The following is a 16466-nucleotide window of genomic DNA, read 5'->3' as shown; positions in this document are numbered from 1 at the left end:
CCAGAAGAGACACTAGACAAATATTGGAGACCAGATCATTACAGGCATGGAGACCAATCGATTTGAGTGGGACACACACACACACACACACACACACACACACACACACACACACACACACACAGAGGAATAGAGAATGCACTCTCTACAAAGGAAAATATATTAGAAGCAAAGTAATATACTACTAGCCTATGAATAAAAGACAACATGAATAACCAACCACTCCTGTTGCTGCTGCGGCACAGTAGAGCTGTGTGTGTGTGTGTGTGTGTGTGTGTGTGTACGTATGTATGTGTGTGTTTCCTCTCAATTCCTGGCATCAGTTTAAGAACCACATTTGTGGCTTGTGACTGCCTCAGCATGCCAATCGAGGGTGTTGCTGTTTAGAGTAGTTAGCCTATTGGGAACAAAAGGTATTTGATCTTCTCTCCTCTCTTGAAGCTCAAGCTACCTAAATGTAACTTTGGCTTGGCTTTGTGATGAGAAACATGCTGAACAGTTGGAAACGTCGGCAGAACTTAAAATATATGGTTGCCAGCTCATTGTTGGCGACCACACTTTCCCTTGGGTAAAAATCTTACAGACAAAAATGAGCCTACATTTCCAGATGCATGTTCCCTTTGAATGAGTTCCCTGAGGGTGTAAGGTGGGGGAAAGAATATGAAGGGAAGGCTTGTGTTATAAAAACTCGTGGCTTGCTCTTTTTCTGCATTTTCTCAGCTGAGTGTATGAACCTACGAGCAGTGGGAAGAGGAATGAGACATTTCTACCCACAGAGACGTGTGAGGTGGTCAGAGAGAAGGAGAGCACGTTACCAGGGTATACTTTTTTGGCACCAGCAAATGCATTTTGATGAAGTTCTAAGCACTGGGTATAAAAATCCCCTGGTTGTTTTGAATTGTTTTGGAGCCATTTGCACATGTGCTGATGAAAACTATATTGTACCAAAAAGCCCTGAGCCTTTCATGTGACTTTGGGGTGCAGTCTATGCATGGAAGGAATGTTGGGATTAAAAGGGGAAAGTCACTTCACTGGTGACCTCTTAGAGAACCAGATGGAACATGAATAAAGTGTTTCATCGATCTAACACCTATCTCAAGAGAACAGTGGGACTTTGTAGACTATTCACCATCAATCATTATGCAATAAAGTATAACTTCCGTGAGGTACATTGGTTTTAGGTGACATAAGTAGGGAAAGCTGAGTTGTCCTAGGTGCAACGACAAACTCATCACAAGAAATAAGTGTGTATTTCCTTTGTTAATGCTATAATAATGCTATAATGCTGATCTTAAACATTAAGGCCTTGCCGATAAGTGTGGAGAATCAGATATGGAACCAAGTGGAGTAAATTGGTGGACTAATCTGACCATCATAGCCAGTAGTGACACTAAGCCCCCAAAAGCATCCATCAAGTCAGCATTCAATTCAAGGAAAAACAGTGCTTTCTCTGCAAATGCAGTTTCAAAATAATTCCCCTAAACCTCTTTCTGTCCAACCAGCTTTCTGCTTTTTTCTATATAAATATTCTGGCACCAAAACTGATCTTGCTCTTATTGGGCAAAAATGATGCTTTCTCATCAAACTACAGTGGAAAAGAGATTGATTTTTGTTGTTATTGTAGAAGTGAGGGTTGTGACTGGAAACAGATGGTATTCTCAGTTTGGGTAATTTGAGGAAAGTTTAACAAAGGGACTGATTACAAAAGTGTCTACAAGTTGCAAGGAAACTGCAAAAAATAATGCAGAATCTCAGGGATCTCCAAGAGAGTCAGCAAGCAAGAAAGTGGTGTGAATGAATACATGAACCTTACCCTCCTCCCTCTTTCTCATCTTCTACTGGTGCTCCTCATTGGCCAAACTCAATGGGAAGCCAGTGGTCAACTTAGACAATGATACCGTCTGTATAGGTTAGCCTCCCAAGACTTAGGTAAGGGAGAGAGGGTGGAAAGTGAATCTTCAGGGGCAAATGAATGCTTTCCAGCTTGGTTAGGCCTGAATTCAAATCCGTGTCTACTGATTAGCTGTTTACCTTGGGCAGTTTATTTAATTTCTCTTAGCCCTCTGAAGAAATAATCACTTCATATCATTTCTGCCCCACAGCCTCAGTACCCATTCTAACTCCAATGAAAGGCGGTTGTTAATTTTATGATTTTTTCATAAGCAGGAAGTGTTTTAAACAACATTTATAGGTACATTACTTACCAAAATATTTTAACTCAATGATGTGTATTTTTGTTACATTTTAATTCTTAATTATTTAATATTTGTTACTATGGCTATAAAAATTTTGGCAGCTTTATTGAGATACAGTTAACATGTAATAAATTGCACATAAAATATACAATTTAAGTTTTGACATAGGTAGACACCCATGACACCATCACCACATGAAGGTAATAAATCTATCACCCCTCACAGTTTCCTCATGAGTCATTGTAATCCCTCCCTCCATCCCTTCCCCATTCCCCCTTTACCATCCATTGATAAGCTTTCCATCACTATACATTAGATTGCACTTATTAGATTTTTATATAAATAGTCATGTGTTCTCTTTAAAAAATCTGGTTTCTTTCACTCAGTATAATTACTTTGTGATTTATCCATGTTGTAGCTTGTGTTGATATTTTATTCCTTTATAATGCTGAGTAGTATTCCATTCTATAAATATACCACAGTGTGTTTATCTGTCCAGATGTTGATATAGACATTGGGTTCTTCACATGTTTTTGACTGTTACAAATAAAATTATTTTAAACCTTCATAGGGACATATGCTTTCACTTCTCTTGGGTAAGCAGAGTGGCTGGATCATATGTTAACTTTTTAGGAAACTGCCAAGCTGTTTTCCAAAGTGATCATACCATTTTCTATTTCCAACAGCAGTATGTCAGAATTCTAGTTCTACAATGGTGGGTTCTCAAAAAATTAAAAATAGAATTACCATATGATCTAGCAGTTCCACTTCTGGGTATATATCTAAAACAATGGAAAGCAGGAACTCAGAGCTATATTTCCACACCATGTTCATAGCAGCATTATTTGCAATAGCCAAAAGAAGGTGGAAACAACCCAAGTGTCCATCAACAATCGAATGGATTAACAAAATGTGGTGTATACATATGTACAATGGGATATTATTCAGCTTTAAAAAAGAAGAAAATTCTGACACATGCTACAATATGGATGAATATTATGCTAAATGAAATAAGCCAGTCACACACACAAAAAATCCAAATACTGTATGTTTCCGCTCACGTGAGGTACCTGGAGCAGTCAAATTCATAGAGAGAGAAAGTAGAATGATGGTTCCCAGAGTCTGGGAGGTGGGAGGAATAAAGAGTTGTTTAATGAGTACAGAGTTAGTTCTGGAGATGGATGGTAGTGACGCTTACACAATGTGAATGAACTGACACCACTGAAAACAATTAAGATAATACATTTTATGTTATATATATCTTATCCCAATAAAAATATAAATAACTGAAATGTAAAATTAAAAAATTGCAGAAAAATGGGTAGGTATAAATATAGGAGAAAAACCAAGTGTCGTCAAAGCCAGGGACTTGATCACTGATATCCACTGATGGCATTTGGGTTGAAACTTCAGATTTCGACGTACTCAGGTTGCTGAACATAGTGTACATACCTACAAGGGTTAAGGTTGTACCAAGAAAATTATGGAAAAAACAACAACAAAAAGTTCATCAGCAAGATTTTCTGGAGTATTCTAAAAAGTAACACCAAATAATAATGTCCAAATGTCCATAAAGATGAACTAATAGAAAAAAACACATCCTGAATGCTACAACTTTGACTACAATCCTTCCGTGGGTATGATTTACCAGGTCCTGTTCTTCCACTGGTCTCTCTATGTTATCTGTGTAGATTCTATCAGTTTCCTCTTCTCACTCTACTGCACTTTAGTGACAAAGACCCTGCCTCCCACCGTAACCCCCAACCCCTACCCACACTTTCTATGCCTGGCAGTTCCCTAAACATGACTAGTAGTTTCATGGTTCCTTTGCAAATACTGTTTCCTTCATTAGGAAAACTTTCCCCCGGTCTGTCTGTCCCCCTGATGATCCAGTTTGTCATTCTACACTCAGCTGAAACATCCCCTCTTCTGTGAAAAGTATCTTTTGCTTATATCACTAATGTTGTATGAAAGCTGTACTTCTGGAAAATATGTACAGAAGAGTTTTTTAAAAGTATGTATTTTTGAGTCCCTATTGCATTTGTGGAATTTAAAAAGAAAAGATTTTAAAAAGAGCACAATTTTAACATATTTTCTAATGCAGTGTATGATTTTAGACTATTTTTAAAAGATTCTTCTGAGAAGAACAGCTGTCATCTGAAATTATTCCCCCTCAATAATGTAAACAAATCTATACACAGTGGAAAAGGTCACTTAAAAACCTACTAATAGCTTACACAGAACATCAGCATTAATAGAACAAACCTGTTAATAGATTAGAGCTATTTAAAAGAATAATGTTTGGATACTGAAAAATCAGACATGCATTCATGAACAAGATGAAACTCCCATGAAGATAAATGGAAAATCAGAAGAAGTACCAGTGTAGAAAATATTATACTAACTTGAATTCGTTTTTTTGAACATGCCATATTCAATATCATTCTTCTGAAGTGTTTCATTTGGCTCATCAATTTTGGTCATAATACTTGCCTAGAAGAATAAAAAATTCTCAATGATCATGTTTGGAAAATGAGGTGGGGAGAATGTGGCCAAATAAATGTACGTGAGCTATTTTGTTGCTTTGTCCCTAATATATTCTCATTCAATAGTTGTTGAATTTCTTCTTCCCATTGTACCTTACCCCAGATTGAGCTGGTTTATCCCCAGGAAGTGACTAAATTAGAGCACTCTTTCTTGGGTGTGGTTTTCTTTCTCTGGATGAACTTCAAAAGGAGCAGGAGGTCTGAGCCTGAAGTTGAATCTTTCTATAATAGTGACGCATTGGAACAAAGAGACTTCCCACTTGAAGCATCTACAACATTCAGAAGAGTAAGAATTAGCAGTTAATGTTATTTAAGGAGTGGTTAGCAAGAGGGTTGATGACAATATTTTGGGAATCCTGGCTGAGTGTTTAGGATACTGTTATTTAGAAGACATAAATCATAGGAGCTTTTAAAGCTTTCAAGCCTGGCCCCAATTAAAATTAGTAGGTAGCTCACTATAATCAATTTAACTGCCATTATGTGCCTGGCATTGTACATCTCATCTCAGTTAATCCTCCAAATTTCTGCAAGGTGTGTATTATTATTCTATTTTTGTAGGAAAGCAAAGTAAGGCCCAAGAAACATAGTGAGTTAGCCCAATTAGTGGCAGAGGGTAACTTTAACCAAGGCCGTCTGGGTTTAGTTTTCCTCTTTCACTGTGATGCTTCATCTTCCATATAGGTCTGTCCAGGTCCTACTATGAATTTTATTTTTTATTTAAAGCTTTCATGGTGGTTGTGATGGTTAGTGGGATTCCAAGACACTCATGTAAGTAAGGGTGAGGGTTTTAATGTGTTAATCCTGCCAGGAATACAGTACAATATTTATATTTCAAAGGTAAATACTGGAAATTGGCAATGTTTAACATAAAGGAATTTATAACTATTAGTGAGTTTCACTCACGGAAGAGATATGTTCCTGGGGGGACAACTAAAGGATCTTACAAACAGTTCTCAAATGATACTAGAGTCAGATTTCTGTACTCCTTCCCTTCCTTTCCCTGTTTATCATTTCCATTTTTTAGCTATCTATGGCTTCTCAAACTATTTCTCAATCCACTAGCAACTCGCTACACTTCAGATAAATACTGCTTTAAAACAACATTTTTTAGTTCCTGAAAGTTCCCTTCAGTTTTTAATTTATAAAAATTATTAAAATTGCGGAGTATGTGTTTTTAAAACTACATTTCTGAATGGACATAGTGTAAGTTTTTAGGTTGGAAGCTCCCCTGGTGTTCACTTCATGCTTGGAGTTCCAAAAGGTCAGCAGTTTGTCTAGGAATGTCTTCTAACAAATGTGCAAGTAGGAGCCCAACCTGCCTTGGCAGTTGGAATTATCCATCTTTTCTTCAGTTCAAGAATGTAATCTTCTACTATTGTTTTTTATCATTTACTTCCTCCCATTTTCTTATTTTACTCTATCTGTAGCATCTTTTAGATGGATATAGAATGTCTGGCTCTATTGTATATATTGTTTTCCAAAGTCATTGAGATATAACATTGTATTAGTTTAGGTGTACAGTATAAGGATTTGCTATATATATATATATATATATATATATATATATATATATATATATATATATATATATATATATATAAATAAATGATTACCACATTAAGTTTAGTTAAAATGCATCACCTCCCATAGCTACAATTTTCTTCTTGTAATGAGAGCTTTTAAGATCTACTCTCTCAGCAACTTTTAAATACACAATGCAGGTGTTTTCTTTCGTTTATTTATTTATTTATTTATTTTAATGTCAAATCCCAAAAAGAATTGCCAATCCCAATGTCAAGGAGCTTACCCCTTGTGTTTGCTTCCCGGAATTTTATGGTTTCAGGTCTTATGCTCATGTCTTTAATCAATTTTGAGTTTATTTTTTTCATAAGGTGTAAGACAAGGGTACAGCTACATTTTTTATTTTTTTTGCATATGGCTGTCCAGGTTTCCCAGTAGATTTATTAAAGAGACTATACCTTTCCCATTGGATATTCTCAACATTTTTGTCATAAATTAATTTATCATGATGTATAGACTTATTTCTGGGCTCTCTATTTTGTTCCATTGATCTATGTGTCTGTTTTATTCTGATACCATACTGTTTGTAATACAGTTTGAAATCAGAAAGTGTAATGTCTCCAGATTTGTTCTTCTTTCTCAATATGGCTTTGGATCTTTGGGGTCTTTTGTTGTTACCTACAAATTTTAGGATTGTTAGATTTTTGAGAAAAATGCGACTGGAATTTTGATAGGGATTGCACTGAATTTGAAGAACATTTTGCATGCTATAGACATTTTAGCAATATGAATTCTTCCAATCCATGAGCATAGAATATTCTCTCCATTTATTTGTGTCTTCAATTTTTTTCGTCAATATACTATACTTTTCAGCGTAAAAATCTTTCACCTCCTTGGTTAAATTTATTCCTACATAGTTTATTCTTTTTGGATGCATTTGTAAATATAATTGTTTTCTTTATTTTGTTTTCAGATAGCTCATTGTTAGTGCATAGACATGCAATTTGTTTTTTTAATTGATTTTGTATCCTGAAACCTAACTGAGTTTATTAGTTCTAATAGTTTTTTGATGTAGTCTTTGGGATTTTTTATCTATAATATGATGTCATTTGCAAATAGAAATAATTTTACTTCTTTCTGCTTTGGATGCCTTTTATTTCTTTTTCTTTCCTAATTATTCTGATTAGGACTTTTAGTAACACGTTGAATAAAAATGGCCAGAGTAGGCATCCTTGTCTTATTCCTGAGCTTAGAGGAAATGCTTTCAACTTTTCACTGTTGCGTCTGATATTAGTGGCAGGCTTGTCATATACGGCCTTTATTGTGTTGAGGTATGTTTCCTCTATACTCACTTTGTTGAGAGTTTTAAACATGAATAGATGTTGAATTTTTTCAACTGCCTTTTTTTCTGCAACTATTGGGATGATCATATGATTTTTTTCTTTCATTTTGTTAATGTAGTATATCATATTGATTGATTTTCAAAGGTGGAAACGTCCTTACATCCCTGAAATAAATCTCACTTGATAATGGTGTATGATCCTTTTAATGTATTGTTAAATTTGATTTGCTACTATTCGGATGAGAATCTTTACATCTATATTCATCAGAGATATGTGTCTTCCTCTTCTTTTTTTTTTTTTTTTTGGAAGTGTTTGAGAAGGATTGGTATTAATTTTTCTTTAAATATTTGGTAGAATTCGTCAGTGTAAGCATCTGGTCCTGGACTTTTGTTTCTTGGATGATTTTTGATTACTGATTCAATTATCCTTACTAGTAATTCACTTTTCATATTTTCTATTTCTTCATGATTCAGTCTTGCTTGGTAGGTTGCATGTTTCTAGGTTGCATGTTTCTAGGACTTTGTCCATTTCTTCTCGGTTGTTCAATTTGTCGGCGTGTGATTGTTACTAGTAGTTCTTATGATCCTTCATATTTCTGTGGTATCAGTTGTAATGTCTCCTTTTTCACTTACAATTTTGTTTACTTGAGTCCTCTTTCTGTTTTTTGGTAAGGCTACCTAAAGATTTGTCTATTTTGTTTATCTTTAAAAAACAGCTCTTAGTTTAATGGACGGTTCTATTGCCTTTTTGTCTCTATTTCATTTACTTCATCTCTGATCTTTGTTACTTATTAACTTCTACTAACTTTGAGCTTAACTTTTCCTCTTTTTCTAGTTCCTTGAGGTGTAAAGTTAGGTTGTTTATTTCACCTCTATCTTTTCTCTTAATAATGAAGTTTATCACTAGAACCTCCCTCTTAGAACTAATTTTGCTCCATCCCATATAAGATTTGGTATGTTTCCATATTCATTGAACTCAAGATTTTTAAAAAAAAATCTCTTTAGAGAACTTCTACGACTCAATGGTTGTTCAGCAGCATATTTAATCCATACATTTTTGTGAATTTTCAAGTTTTCTTCTTGTACTTGATTTCTAGTTTCATACGATTGTGGTCAGAAAAGACGCTTGACCTATTTAAGTCTCCTAAATGTATTGATTTGTTTTGTGGCCTAAAATATAGTCTATGTTGGACAATGTTCCATATGCACTTGAGAAGAATGTGTATTCTGCTGCTATTGGATGGAATGTTCTGTACACTGTTAGGTTCATCTGGTCTAAAGTGTCATTTAAATACGATGTTTCCTTATTGATTTTCATGCCCAGATTCTGGAGATGGTTAATAGTGATGTCAGAATTTTAAACCATGTTCTCTCTCTAGAGTCCATGATAAAAAGAATTTTAGATGGCCCTGTGAATTTTGTCCTCTGGTGTTACTAACATAATTATGATGTGTTCCATAGCAAAAGTCATTTTACAGATATAATTAAGGTTTCTAATCAGTTAATCTTAAGAGGAAAGTTATCTGAGTAAGACTCATCGAATCACACAAACCCTTTAAAAACATAAGTTCTCTGGCTGGTGGCAAAAGTCCCTGAGATTCAGACTGTAAGAAGGACTCTGTACACCATTGTTGCTTTAAAGATTGAGGGACTCACATGAGAAGGAATGTGGTCCTATGGAGTATTTCACAGTGACATCTGGCTGACAGACAGCAAGGAAACGGGAAATCTCAGACCAACAACCACAAGTAGGTAGATTTACTGCCAACAATCCGGATGAACTTGGAGGGGAATTCTTCCCAGAGTTTCGCAGCCACCTTGATTATGGCCTTGGGAGATTCAGAGCGGAAAACCCAGTTGAGCCACATTGGACTTATGACCTACAGAACTATGAGCTAATAAATGGGTATACTTTAAGACAGCAAATTTGAGGTGATTTGTTATGCAGCATAGAAAACTGATACAGGGCTTGTATTATTAACCCTGACAATTACAAAGGGCTCTTTCTCTGTAAGACACCATATGAAGTGCCCCTCACTTCTTCTTCACTCACCTTGGGCTCCTTCTGGCTTTCTTGGTTTCCAACTGAACTGGCCTTTTTCCAGTTTTTGATATACTTCATTCCTTCCTCACTTAGGACCAATGTGTGTGCTTTTCCCTCTGCTGGAAAGTTCTCCTATCAACCTACTCCCTCCTCCTAGGCAACTCCTATTCATTCTTCAGAATAGATAAAACATCACTTCCCCCTGCGAAAACTCATCTGACACCTTAGACTAGGCTGAGCCCTCTCACCCTCTATTTTGCTTTCTTAGCCTCTGTACCATTTGCAAATATATTTGTGTGATTTCTGTCGATAAATATTTCAGTTGATCTCCTTTGTGTTCTCAATCACAGTATCCTGTTAAAAACCATCAAAACAAGTTTCTCAATTTAATTTTTATATTCAGTCATTTGCTTTTCTCTTTATTAAAGGTCTTTTCTACTTAGACTCTAAGTTTGTTGAGGACTGGCCCCCAGTGCATGTGCTTACTATTGCATTCTCAGAGCTTAGCTCAGTTCTAATCAGAGCTGGCATTTGATAAACCACCTTAACCAATGAATGTAGAAACTGAGTGAAAATTTTGCAATTTACACATACACACACACACACACACACACGTATGCATGATATGTACTCTTGTCAACTCTGTTATGGAGCCAAGTATGGACTCATCTTTGTATTGACTCTTTGCTTTGAATTGTTTTTCTGCCAATTAAAAAGAAAATGTCAGAAAGGTGGCTGTAACTGGTTAAAATAATAAGACAACTTACTGGATTACTGCATGAGCTATCTGAATCAGACCCACTATATTTCAACCATTCAGCTGTTTACAAAATTATTAAGTGAGCTTTTAAAACATTTAGAAAAGAGGTGTAAATTGTGACCATAGGGGGAAATCGGTACTAGGCTAGAAACTAGGGAAATTTGAGTTGAACTTTGGCTGCGATGGGGCTATTATTAACCTCTACAGGTCTGTTTGTCCAATTCGAGTTTGAGACTAGAGTTATATGTGGTTCATTTTTTTAATCTAATTTTCCAAAGTCATACACCTACAACTACTTCATTTGGCAATACTATTTTGAAGTTATTATTTCCTAGAGGTAACTTGTATATGATTTTAAAAAATCTATAAGACATAATTTTTATGGACATACCTCACTTAATAGTAAGGAATGGATGCGTTCCAGTAATGCTGGCATTAATTTGAGTTTTTATTAAGGAACTTTACTTTTCCTAGATCTCTGCTAGCCAATTCTAGATATGACTCACTGGAAATATCCCAAATAGTATTAATGGTGATACTAAAATATTAATAAATACTAAGTATGTAGAAATAAAAATTAGACACAATAAAACGAAATATATACAATAATATTTTCTACATAACGTTCATGCTTATAGAATTTTCAATTCCTTAAGCTTGAGAAAGCTGGCCCATTTTTTCCAGCGGTTTCAAATTACCATACCACATACTACTTTTAAACCAAAGTAATTCTGAACATTTTCCCATAACAAACATTTTTTCCAGTCTCTTTTGCTCAATTGTATTTAGTAATCCTGACACAATTGTAAAATCTATTTCTTCAGTCATGTATTTGACAGGCATCTACTGATGTTCCACTTTTTGCCAAGCAAGAGAAGATATGAGCACAACGGAAGGGACTTAACTAAGTCATATTGACCATTTTTGTGAAGTGTATTCTGAGACTTGTCACTGTCTCCCACCAAACTAATGTCTGACAGTTATCAAGAAATGTGTAAATTTATAAATATTGTATTTCTTGCATTAGCTCAACTTATAAAGCTTATGATGGGGACTTCAGGGACTCTGAGAAAGAAACCTACAAAGTCCATGGAGTAGGTAAGAAAGTCAGAAAGTATCTTCTGTTAGCAACATACGCTTTTATCACATGCAGACATTGCCTACAACTTGTGCTGTCATAATCCTGACAGAGCAGGTAGGGACAATTGGCGATAGAAAAGAGTAAAGAGAAGGCATGTTCAGAGCCCTGATGCAGTGGGAGGATTTGGATGACTGAAAGGCAAGAGTCTGATGTGGAGAATAAGAGTGGGAATGGGAGAAAAGGGTACTGTGCATAAACTTTTTAGTGTTTCTCCTCTCCTCTGCCCATAAATAAATAGTGCCTCTACAGTTGAGCATTTCCATTCTAAACAGTTATTGGAAAGAATGTTTGGGTGTGTGTGAGTGAAAATAAGTATAAAAGTGAATATATACTTCAAGGACTTACAGACTGTGATTACACGGCACTGCATTTTAACGTTCTAGATACCGACTTGCTTGTACTTGCTCTTAATTCAGTGGTTGTGATTTCCCTGTTGCTCCTGTTCCTCTATTGATTTTAGAGACGAGGTTATTTACGGGAACATATATTCACTCTTATACTTACAAATGAATTGATGTGAAACATGTTAAGTTTATTGAATCTTTTCTTTATATCAGACCCCTTTCCTAGACAGTGTGGAATTTTTTGGAAAGCATTAAATTATGCTTAGCTTGTGAAGATTAACTGTCTCAAGTTTAAATGGAGAAAAAATATGTAATTTTAAAGCATTCAGAATGTTTCATGTCTGTTACACATCAGTAGAGGAACTGGAATTCAAGTGCATGATACATAGAAAATATTGTGAAATGGCCTAATTCTGAATTCCGAATTGGAATAGTCATTGGGTCTTCTAGTGTACAAGAAGGACGCCCCTATTGATGTTCACTGTGGCTGACTAAACTGAAAAATTATGGTTAACGTTTGTTCTCTCTAAAGAGAGTATGTTAATAGTATAAATTTGTTGGTTTGAAATTTTCTCGAGCTAGCAATCTCTTCCACATAAAAGTTATAATTGTTATTTGATATACAATCTTAATTCTAATATCACTCTAATTTTTAATTTTTCAGTAGAGGTAATTCCACAATAAAAATAATACATGTACACCATGAAAATTTTTGAGAGTATAGAAAAATAAAGGACAAGGGGGCGGGCAGGGAGAATTCCCATGGACTTTTTACATTTGGGTTCAACCTAGCCACCTTGTCACATCTGAAATTTCATAAAGGTGGCAGCCAAATCCAAAGGGGTTTGTGACTTGCATCATCTGTGAAACACTTAGTACAAGAAACGCCCCTTCAAGGATTGCAAATTGCAAAGTAGATCAGACTATGTGCTGTTGTCATTTTCTATCTGACAACAAGTTGTGGCTGCTCTTTTTTTCAGTGGCTGTTATTTTCCCGTTGGTCCTGTCCCTCTATTGATTTTAGAGGAATAGTCTTTTTGCTATTTAAACGAATGCAAAGAAATGTCAGTGGAGTAAAATGCTATAGCATCACAGGATGTGAGGACAATTGGATGGTAAGAAACACTTATGAGTTGCCTTACTTGGGCCAAGATTTGATTCACAGAACTATCTGACCTGCATGCAGAGCTCTGCAAGCTGGTGGAAGAGAAAAGCCCAGTACTTCTGCAGATTCAAAGTTCTTTCCAGTCATGTTCCTCTGTATTTCAGAGGCACAGGAGTCTCCATGGAAAGCCCATATGTAAATTTCTCTATATTTGCTTATATTGTAAATTAGGAGTAAAGCTGATATATCAAGCTCAAGTTATTAGTCTTATAGCTATTATAGTGCATTTTTTTATATTAGGCTTCTCCTTGGTTTGGTAATAAAACCAAAAATCAGTAATTAAGACACAGCATTAATCAGTCCCATGGCTAATTTTCCTTCAAATTCAAAGACATTCCAAGAAGAAAATGAACTTTGGATTTTGGCATGCCTATACCCTCAAAGTAGCTGAACTACAGATTTTTAAATTGTCTTTTGGAAATAATTGACTCTAAGCTAGAGATTTTGTTGGCTAAATTTTGTCCCAAAGCCATTTTTTAAACTACTGAGTTTTTAACTACTGAAAACAAAGTGTAATAAGGAAAGTGCTGATGACAGTATAATTTACAAGAGTGGTGCTTGGGGGCTTCTTAAACTACAACATTGAACTGGGAATTAGGAATCCTGGGTTCTCTCATTGGTCTTGCTACAGACTCCCTTTGTAACCTTAGGTGAGTCACCTGACCTTTTTTTGTGACTTGACCCTTCATGGAAGCCCTCTGAAAGAGACTGTGACTTTAAGCTAAGGTGATGGAAGGTACTGTGAAGGTGCTGAGTATCATAGCTTTTCCACAACTCTCTGATTTTACTTTTCATGAAGATTATTAACATTTGGCAGAGTCGTTACTTGACAAGTTATTATCCGATTCAAATCCAGGAGTTAAAGTTTAAACTTTTTATACCAAAAGTCAAGTCTCTTGCGCTTTATAGAAACCCCAGATACCACATGGTAACAACAACAACAACAAAAAAAGATCATGAATTTTATTTGAAAAGCCTCTTTTCTGGCACATAGGCTGTGTATTATAATGAAATATTCCATTGAAACGTCTGCTCTGGCACTGCGAATAGAGAAAACTCGTGTGTTTGTATACTCTGTGAAGTTGAACAACAATTTCTAACATATGTTAGGAGAGGCTGCCCTCTTTGGAGATGGGAAAATGGATAGCTCCAGAGGGAAAAGAAAACCGAGCGCTGAAAAGTTTTTGTTAATCTTTTACTGGTGAAACAGAACTGGGAACAGAGAGCCTCTAGGCTGCGGGGAAGGCTGGAGCCAAAAGGCCCAGCCCACAGGAAATGAGCGCTGTCCTCCTCAGTGAGGCTACTTAAGCAGAGAGAAAACATTTACAGTACTTGTAATTACGATGGTTTTCGGCACCTAAATTATCATAAATCACATTTATAAAAGCCATCTTCGCACCAGTCAAAGTTTGAAAGCTGCAAAATATATTCAGCTGGTGGGTAGTTTGAAACGGTGGTACATATGTTTGGAATAAATACATGTTATAATTATGGTTTTTAATACTGGGAGGTTTCTTATGAGGATTTATACTCACATACTGATGATAATGGAGTACATTGTGAACATAATAAAGTGGTGATGGGTGGTATTTGTTCCGGCATTTCTACAAAATACTGCCTCTAAGTCTAAGGGGTATGTTTCTGTGTAAATCCCCATACATCAAGATAAAAATATACTTCTCAGTGTATTTCCTGGAGCAAGCTACCTAGAGAGAAAATACCTGCATTTTCACAACCAATTCATGGATCTTAAAACATAATTATGTCTTATTGCATTGTTGATCCCAGAGCAGTATTTGAATTAAAAAGGAGTGCCAATAGAATTGGTAGAAAGTAAAAGAGCTCTATTTTATAGCGAAGAGCATGGTGGAGTGAAATCTAGTTTTAATAAAAGACTCGTATCATAATAAACAGATGAGTCTAACTGGTAATTAGAGTTTTTATTACCTATGTATTACCTAACACCAAAGCCAGCCCTACCAAGTATAAGATGGAGGAGGGAGATTGTAACGAATAAAAGCTTGGCAGGGTCTTGGAGGAATCTGAATGAATTCTTTCCATACTTGTGACATTTTGGATAACTATATTTTGGGTTGTGAGGATCTATAATAACCTTTCATTCAATTATTCACTCATTCAACAAATATTTGCTAAGATCCTCTTATATGCCAGGTGCTAGCCTAGCCCTTCAAGCCAGACATGAGTAAGTTGGCTTCTTCCTTTAAGGAATTTCTGTTTTGAGAGAAATGAAGTCATAAATAAATAATTACAATGTATTGTGTGCACTAATAATAGAGATGTGAATATCATTTTTGACTTGATGTGCACTTCTATTGTAAACACTGCAATAGATGACATGTCCTGTGGATGTGTAGCTGCTGGGGACAGGTCAGTGATTGTGGCAGCCTAGGTAAGGAACTTGTTTAAAACTGAGCTTGGTCAGCAGATTCAGAATGATATCCTGTAGCTCCTGGTCTTGCTTCATTTCCATAAGCATTTAGAAAATGTGGATCTCTTCTTACTGCTAATGCATATATTCCACAGGATCCCTTTCCTATATTGAAACTTTGTGCCTTAGACCAGAAAATGTGATTAGACTGCTGAGTTAACAGCCTACTCTAGGAATGCAGGGCCTCATCACAGTAAAACAGGCCGTAATCAAGTATTATATCAGGATTTTGCTCTCTCTCCAAATACATCTACTTCCATAACCCTACCATGTTAGAAAATTCTATTTTATAAGTTTTATTCCATTTTTCATTCCTTCTTACCTATAATTCATTTACCTCTTAGTATGATTAAACTTCAGATCCTTTCTTTAGAGCAGATTTTGACTGGGAATGAAAGTTAAAAGGGTGTAAGAAGGGAGAAGAAAAAAGAGGATAATGCTCAAAAGGGAGCCTGTGCAGGGACACCAGCCTGCAGATTCTGAACATAAACCCCACCTCCACGGTTGGTGTGAAAGTGGCTTGTGGGTGGGCATGCCCTCCTTTCAGGTTGCTAGGCCCAAGGCACACTGTGAGGTTGACAGTAATACCTTCTGTTTCAGAACATCTTCCTTTTGTTTGTTTGTTTGTTTGTTTTTTTGTTTTTTTTTTAAGCAACGGTACTAAGGTATGTTTAGGAGCAGCACATCTCTTCAACAGCCATTAGAGAAACATGTAAGAATCAGTATGTGTCAGGTACTGTGCTAAGACCTGGAAATAAAATGGAGAGCAAACAGCATTGTGCTCTTACGAAGTTTATAATCTGGTGGAGAAGACCATGACTAAGTGCTCAGCAGGAAAGGAACACAATTCCATGATGTAGCAGCCAGGAAAATGCATCACGTAGAACTCTTCTGATGGGATGCATGCTTGACTGACGGCCCATTGCTGTACATCTGGACCCATCCCTACCTCAGCACTA

The 16466-nt window shown here is 36.0% G+C and overlaps 1 pseudogene across 1 annotated transcript in view; it reads right to left on the bottom strand.

Annotated features, from left to right (window-relative positions):
- The window catches only part of LOC308505009 (elongation factor 1-alpha 1-like), a 40549-nt pseudogene extending 30823 nt beyond the window's left edge, over positions 1–9726 (bottom strand). The window contains exon 1 of the transcript in view: positions 9658–9726. The product of the transcript in view is annotated as an elongation factor 1-alpha 1-like (transcript). The remainder of the gene's footprint in view (positions 1–9657) is intronic.
- Positions 9727–16466: the final 6740 nt, after the last annotated feature.

This window comes from Rhinolophus hipposideros (genome assembly GCF_964194185.1).
Source record: "Rhinolophus hipposideros genome assembly, chromosome: 11".
In the NCBI taxonomy this organism is placed as follows: Eukaryota; Metazoa; Chordata; class Mammalia; order Chiroptera; family Rhinolophidae; genus Rhinolophus; species Rhinolophus hipposideros.
Note: the sequence above shows the minus strand (reverse complement) of the source record. Positions and strands in the feature narration are given on the sequence as shown.